Consider the following 7,390-nt stretch of genomic DNA (forward strand, 5'->3'; position numbering starts at 1 on the left):
TTTAGGCTTTAGCTCCCACTTGAAATTATTTCCTCACTAGATTTAATGAATTGGCTACGTCCATTCTTTCAGGATCCATTTCATTGAGTTTGAATTAGCACACAGTGAGAAGATTTAATTCTTTGCCAACATTTTTCTTCAAGCTTTCAATTGGTTTCTATATCTGATTGTTTGTTTATGGGACTTTTGAAGCTTGCTGCGAAAACCTGAATATATTCAAACTAATTAATGTCTTGCAGACTTGCAGGCTGCTAATAAAATAATTCCTTGCCGTCATTGAGTCCTTTAAAATATTATTTGCTGCACACTCTATTTTTAGTGGCTCCAGGGCCATTATAGCTCCATTGACATCTTGTTTCATTCACAAAATGGCAAATATAACATTACAAATCTGAGATGTGTAGTCATTGGAAAATGAGGCTATGTGCAACTGTAGATAAATTTTTGCCATATAACTACATATTTTCAATTTCTTTAGCAGTTAGCATCCTCATTTAGTTATTTTGATTCACCTGAATAACAAGCAAATAGGACATATCCTTAGCACATGAATAAGTGCATACTGTGTATGCATTAGCTGCTTCCTAGTGGTATCGCAGCAGTAAAATCCCACATAGCCGCTTTTTGCAATGGCATGTATAATATCTCCAAACTGTTCACCAACAATATCATGTTAAAACAATCTGGAAGCCAAATTATGACATTGTTGCATGACAAGTTCCAGTAATGGGCATAGTATTTCCTTTTAATGTGTCAAATCAGTAGCTGTATGCAAGTTTGAGTAATACAAAGTTACCTTCAATTTTACACCATTAGTGCATGGAAATTCGTTATTTGTCCAAATCTAATATCATTGTGCATTTTGATCTTTGTGGATGTGGTAATACCCTCAGCACTGGTGTGACACAGTGGAAGTGCGTGGCTATTGTGTTTAGCAGAGTTGTATAAAAACATTTTGAGAGGACCCAGTGAGGTACAGCAAAGTTCCTAGCAAGACTGGATTAAGATGGCTAGCAGAAATGCATGTGGTGTGTCACGGAAATGTTACCTATGGAGGTGTCTTACTGCATCCTAGGAAAAGTAAACTACTTTTTTTTCACTATTTAAATAAGCAAGTATCAAATAGATGGAGTCTATGCCTTTTATTCACCTTGGAACTGGTGTTAGACATATACTAGATATTAGAAAAGATAGAATGATTGAGATAAATGTGATTGATATCTTACTGTTTGTATTATGTGCATACTACCTAGCTAAAATTGTACAGTCCTTTCATGTCCAGTTGTCCTCACAATTATGGTCTTGGCATTAATTTATTTTAAGCACATAGCCCTTCTACCCACAGTTAACATTTCTGTAAGCTGCAGTGGTCAGGACTGACCAAAGCCAGCTATCCAGAACTACATCCAGATCGCCAATGTGGCTGGTTGAATTGTGTTGGAATACTATTTAATTCTGCATAACATTAAGTATGCCCATCAATGTACTGGATTTTTGACATCAGCCCCTGTGGAACTGCATATAGAACCTTCTGATGTCATTAGTACCTGAATTTCTGCAGGTCAGATTATGGTCTGCACGGATCATTCTACTAAAAGCTTTTGAAAAGGTTCCATTCAATGCTCTTCAATTAGATAAATTTGTGTATTTTCTTCGAATATAGTGAGAGTCATTGTCACATTTCTGCTCAGCTATATAAAACACGGACTGAGTTATTTATTTTTGAGGTGATAGAGCATCCACATACTAAACCTCTTCCCAGTTCCTGGATGATGTGTTAATCTGTGCCTTCTGGGCACTCAGTTAAAACTTGTTGTCTGTTCATACCATGTGTTTTACTGCTTTGAGTAATCCAAAGGTATACCTTAGGTTGCCACTCCTCTTGTAATCCTTTTCATAGTGCGCAAGATTTACTATCACTGGCTTTAAAATTCCAACAATTTTGTTGGCTGTACTCCATTCACACCCTTACTATAATATTTGCAATCCTGGGTTGTGAACTTTCTGCTAGTTTTCTCAACTGCAGATGTCTGTTATGTTAAAGCAATGGTTCCTTCATGGTAACAATGCTATCATGTAGAATGTGTTACTGAATTTTACCCATTTATGTGTGAGATTTTAGAAATCCTTGGTTTCTAAACTAAAAAATTTCCCATAACTTGATTAGGTTTGATATTGTAATCTTTGAGGAAGATTCTCACTGAATGTACTGACTTGTAAAGCGTCCTTAGTGACTATCTGTGCAAGACACCATATTAGTTATAAGTTAGCTGGCCAGTGAGTGTAAATAAGTAATCAGGTTTGATCTATACTAGTTTTTTCATTGCATGTTTTTCTTACCTCCCAATCCAATCCAATTTTGAGGATGGATAATTAAAACCTGTTTTGTAATGTATAGATAAAAAAAAAACTTTTTTGTTGTTTGCAATATTGGAATTGTTTTGTAATCTGGGTGAGATTAAATTTAAAATGAATTGAAGGTTAACTTAAATATGTTGCAAAAGTATACCTAACCCCATGGAAGCACTTTTGGACACAAAATAAAGGGCAGAAACATGGAAATTTATGCTCCCGTCATCATGCTAAAAGGTGAAAACAAATATTTTTCATATTCTTTTCATTCCACATCTTTCATGCTATGAATGTTCTAAGCTGTCAATCGGCTACAATGTGCAGCTTTGAAGGTAGCCAAATTTGCTCTCCTCAAGTTAAAAAACTCGTGGATGCAAAAATAACCAATAGCTGGCTTCCAGTCAACTAAATGTGTTACTACATAAAAATTTTATCAAACCCATTTGAAGCAGAATGAGCCTTATCATTCACGAAATATGCTTCTGAAGTATTTTCCTTTCATGAATTTATTTTTTTCATAGTATACAACGTTTCCCCTTATTCCTAGTACTGTTATCTTAGGGCTTTGATTCATGAAATTTTTTTCATTTTCTTCCTTGAAAACCTCTTTTTATAATGACTATCCCTATATAATTTTTAAGTACGATTCAGGAAGACTAAAATCGACTCATTACATTCAAGGTTTAAAGTTCAGTGAAATATGGATGTACTGAAGGAACTTGCTAGATAGGCATTTTTTTCCCCAACCCTTCATGGAAAACCTGACATCTCCAGGACATAGTCTCTCACTGATTTGCAATTTGTTTCTTGATACTCTTTATTTCTTGCTAGGGTAAGTCTAAATCAAACATTGAATATACCTTTTCTCTAGAAAAGAGGTAGGTATTTTGGCTATTCCATCAATATATTCTCTGTCATTGAAAGAAAAAAAAAATCTCAGGCCAAACTGTCTTGATTTTTAAATGAAGCCCTACTTTTGGTAACTGCCTCTCCTCACCGTTGGCTATCTGTACTGTGGCTGATGACAATAGGACTTTACAAAAACAATAATTATTTTTATTGCAATGTATTGATTTTTCTTTATCTTTTATGAGATGACATTGTGATGGGTGCTTTAAGAGAAATATTTTTCCAGAAATGATTTTATAGTAACAACTGAAGGAAGGTTTTGCATTGTGAAGTGTGAATATTTGTGTAAACATGGAGTCATGAAGTGTTCCCGGAACAGAAATTTACAAACTGTTTGGCAGAAAGAGTAACATTGAATTTCATTTTGTACATTTTCTCATGCTATCTCATGAGCTGCTAAGTCAATTCATGTGTATATCCTTACCTTTGTTTAAAGGAGAAAGTTTTATTGGTGGGAGTAAGGTTCCTCATCATGGTAAAATCTAGGTGTACAGAATTCCCAATATTCCTTTCTGTGGTTGAGTTGTCTCTCCTTAGGATGTATTTACTATTTATGATTTACCTCTTTTTTTGCCATCCTACTGTATTAAATATAACCAACAGTGAAATAAGTTAGTACAGAAATGCCTGTAAAACTCAGCAAACGTCCATTTTTGTTCTTAACAACTGGAGAAAGCAGTATAAGAAAAAGCACTTCACCATGTAGAAGAGAGAGAGAGAAAGCGCCATGATGAGGTCAAGCCATGATCCCCATGCAATCATCGGCAGCAAGGGAACACTCAATAGCAGTACTTGAAGATTTGTGAGTTGGAATTGCATGTTACTTGAAAGATCTAATTAAGCTAAATTTTGGTGCACAGCAGTTGTACATGATTTCATGTTTATATAGTAAAAATGCATTGAAATGTACTAATGTTGAAACATACATGTAAAGATAGTTGTGGAGATTGTCTTATATTTTCCTTGTGTGTCTCATTTGTTTAGAGCATAAAGTTTTGTTAATTGTTCTAACTGATTAAGGCTAAATGAATACTGTAATTGAAAATATATTTTAAATCTTTGTCATGAGTTTTTAAAAAAATTATTGCAAATTGTATCATTCCTGATTACACAGACTTTGTGGGTGGATATAAATAAATTTTATACTTCTATTTTGCACCTGGTAGTCTAATTCTTCTTTCCTCTATGAAATGGTACCTTAAAATGTAGGTGTTAGATGGAACAAGTTAAACCTCCACTTGTGATACCCCCCATGCCATAATGAAGTCCTTGCTAATATAACTGAGAAACAGTAGTACTTGAGTTACAGCCTGGCACCTGGATTTGATTTCACCTAAGCTATGCTATTGCAAACATGGGGTAAACCAGCTGATGGGACATCTTTATGCAAACAAATTTACACTGCAATAAAATTTTCATAATTTGTCCACAAAGGGCTGAGATTACCAAGTTTATGAAAAGCATTAAACAGGGCCCAGCACGATGTTCCTAGTGGCCAAAGTACTTTACTTGAACGCACCAGGATCCCATATGGGCACCAGATCTAGTCCCAGAGTCCCCACTTCCCATCCTGCTCTCTGCTTGTGGCCTGGGAAAGCAGTCAAGGATGGCCCAAAGCCTTGGGACCCTGCACCCATGTGGAGACCCAGAAAGAAGTTCCTGGCTCCTGGTTTTGGATCAGAGCGGCACTGGCTGTTGCAGCTTCTGTGGAGTGAACCAGAGGATGGAAGATCATTTTCTGATAATCTGACATTGGAATAAAAGAAAAAATACATTTTGTTTATTTCTAATGGAAAGTCAGTTACAGAGATAGGCGAGACAGGAAGTGAAAGAAAGAGCAACAGATCCTCAAATTATCTCGTGTGGATAATTTGATCAATCTGGATGTGGATCAATCTGATGCCAGGATCTGGGAGCTTCTTGTTTCCATTCATTGCAGGACCCCAATCCCTTCTGCCATCTTCTGCTTTCCCAGACGTGAAGCAGGGGCTGGATGGGAAGTGGAGGAGCTGGAACAGAAACCAGTGCCCACAGTGGATCTGGTGAGGATTTAGCTACCAAGCATCATGCCAGGCCTGAGCTTGTAGTTAATTCTGGGTCATGGATTCTTGGATCCATGGACTTGAGGCATTTTCTGCTGATTTCCCAGTTCTGGAGCACTGACCTGGATCAGCGTTGCAGCTGGATATTGTAAGTTACAAATTTAAAAGCTCAGTGTTGAGCAGTTTTGAATGGTGAGTCCATGGTCACTTCCCTTAGTGCCCATATGGGGTGTTGTTGCTGCATGCAGAGGGTTAGTGTAAGATGTCACCACTCCAGCCTCTAGTTGGCGTTTTCTGTTCACTTACTAATGAAGCAATTGTCTATTATGTGAGCATATTCTAAGCAGTAGGTAATTTACAACCCAAAAAGGGTTTCACCATGACTTTTCATGCTGCCACCGTGATCTTTGATCTCCAACCCCTAGAATGAGAGATTAGTTTCTGTTTGCTTTATTTTTATTTATCTTGTTTACTTGAATGTCAGAATCAGACATGGAATGATAGAGATGGATCTTCCACTGGTTTACTCGCCAAATGGCCACAAAGGCTGAAGTTGGACTGGTCCAAAGCCAGAAGCCAGGAGATTTTCTTGGACCTCCCAGGTGGGTATAAGGTCCCAAGCACTTGGTCCAACTTCCATTGCTTTTCCAGGCATTTTAGCAAAAGTGGGTGCCCATATGGCAGCTTCATTTACTATGCCACAGCATCAGTCCCAAGTTTCTGTTTAATTAGAAACAAACTCTTCTGTGTGACTTTGATTATGGCAAAAATCCAAAACTCCAAGGATTTATGCAGATCAAATCTTGTAAGAAAAACAACAAAAACTCCGAGGAGTGGAGCAGTCAACATAATTCAGGATATTGTAAACTTACAAATTTAAAAGCTGGGTGTTCAGCAGTTTTGTATGGTCACTTCCCTTAGAACCCTTGATGTCAGAGTTCAGCTAAAGCTGGGCAGATCTTAAACTGAAATAATCCAAACATTAAACATTACTGCTGTCTTAGGGAATTTCCAGATAACCGATTCTTCTGAAGTTGATAAGCATTGGAAGGGATGTTTACCAGGACAGACAAGGCTGACAGAGTCCCAGGAATCCTGAAATGCCCTCCTAACCCCCCTCTCAACCCCACACCCACCCAGGCTGAGGAAGTAAAACGGAGAGCAGGTGAAAAGGATTGGTTAAAAAATAATAAATACATAGATGATAAAGTAAATTGGTTGCAAACTAACAATTTAGAGGTAGGAAAAGAAGGTGAGGGCACGTGAGTGACAGCAGGGTTTCACTCAATGGCATGGATGGTTCTACGCTAACCATCACCAGCAGCAGAGAGGAGACCCCACCAGTATGGACCACTGGTTATAACCAGCAACTTCCCTGTGGTGCTACACATGGAAATTCTTGCAGCTTTTAATAAGAACACTTTCATTACATGGAAGAAGCTTAGCAGGTGTGGCTATACTTGTGGCCCAGCCAGATAAGCAGCAGCTGTGACATCCACATCCCATGTTTAAGTGCTGATTGAAGGCCTAGCTGCTATGCTGCCCCAGCTGAGGCGCCCTGGCAGGCAGTGCTAGATGGTACTTAGGCTCCTGCTGTCCACATGGGCGACCCAGATGGAGCTTTGGACTTTTGGCATTGTCATGGCCCAGCTCTGGCCACTGACGTCTTTTGAGAAGTGAACCAGTGAATGAAGGAAGTATTTTTCTCTCTTCCCCCTTTCTTTTGTCTTCTGCCCCTTTGACGTTTCACTTCAAATAATTTGCCAATTACATATCTCCACATCCTTTTTAAAAACTCTCACATGTATTCTTTTACTTTGAAAATATTTTATTATTTTAATGGGAGGCAGATTGGATTTAGAGAGAAAGAAAGATCCTTTATCCATTGGTTTATTCCTCAAGTAGCCACAATGGCCAGAGCTAAAGCTAATTCAGAAACCAAGAGGCAGGAGCTTCTGGGTATCTCCAGTAGGTGCATCGTCCCAAGGCTTTGAGATATCCCTGGCTGCTTTCCCAGGCCACGAACAGAGAGCTGGATGGGAAGCTGGGCAGCTGAGACACAAACTGGTGCTCTTATGACATCTGGG

This window comes from Ochotona curzoniae, unplaced genomic scaffold, assembly GCF_017591425.1.
Source record: "Ochotona curzoniae isolate NIBS_2020 unplaced genomic scaffold, NIBS_Ocur_1.0 contig_2692, whole genome shotgun sequence".
Lineage (NCBI taxonomy): Eukaryota > Metazoa > Chordata > Mammalia > Lagomorpha > Ochotonidae > Ochotona > Ochotona curzoniae.